Source organism: Terrapene carolina, unplaced genomic scaffold, assembly GCF_002925995.2.
Source record: "Terrapene carolina triunguis isolate 2854851 unplaced genomic scaffold, T_m_triunguis-2.0 Scaffold517, whole genome shotgun sequence".
NCBI classification, from domain to species: Eukaryota; Metazoa; Chordata; order Testudines; family Emydidae; genus Terrapene; species Terrapene triunguis.
This window is the reverse complement of record NW_020664868.1, coordinates 3,819,729-3,820,728: the sequence shown is the minus strand read 5'-3', so window position 1 is coordinate 3,820,728 and position 1,000 is coordinate 3,819,729.

Below are 1,000 nucleotides of genomic sequence, written 5' to 3'. Positions count from 1 at the left end.
GCCTGGCTCTCGTCTGCCGGCTCGTACATTTCTGCCATACCGGGCTCGACGGCTGTTTATGTTTTCTGGCACAGGATGGCTGAGCAATGTGCAGAACATGATATGGGGCAGGCGCTCCCCTCCCCCGCCCCAGGCAGGGTGACCCTGAGCCACCCTGTCCCTTAATAGAAAACACCCCGCTCGCTCCAGCCTCGGCACTGACAGTGTGGGACAAACATCTACAATCACATGGGGAAACTGAGGCACGGGGCGGCAAGGTGATTTGAGAGTGGGAACAGCCAGGCGTCCTGACACCCCGCCACCCCACACTCTAACCACTAGATCCCACTTCCCTCAGAGCCAGGGATAGAACCCAGGAGTCCTGGTGCCGCATGCTCTAACAGCTGACCCCTAACCTCTTGCCCAGCCAAACATTTGGAGGAGACAAACCCAGCAGGTGGAGTAGTGGGGCTGGCTGGAGACAAGGCAAACTGCCTAGGGCCAGCCTGCCTGGGGCTGGAGGGTGGACGGTATATATACTTGGTGTCCTGCCAATTGCAGGGATGTTCCACCCCTGCCACAGCTGCTCTCGGCTGGGCCTACCAGGCGCGCAGGGAAGGGCCCGTAGCGCCAGCCCCACTGCGCAGCCCGGGGTTAGGCGAGGGGCTGCGAGTAGGGGGCATGCGAGGGCTCGTTCTCTGCTGTGCATCGAAATGGGGGGGGGCTGGAATCCTGTGTCTTTGCTTGATGGATTCCGGGGGGGGGAGTCAGGACTCCTGGGTTCTATCCCCAGCTCTGGGAGGGGAGTTGGATCTAGTGGGTAATGGGGGCTGGGAGCCAGGGCTCCTGGCTTCCATTCCCAGCTTTGCCACAGACGTGCTGTGGGACCCTGAGGCTCACTCAGTTCCCCAGTCCATGCCTCAGTTTCCCCATCTCTGTGCTGGGGTGTTCAGCTCCTCCCCTTCCCCCGCAGCACAGCGATGGGAATCATTTTGTTTGAAACATCAGTTTTCTCTTCCCC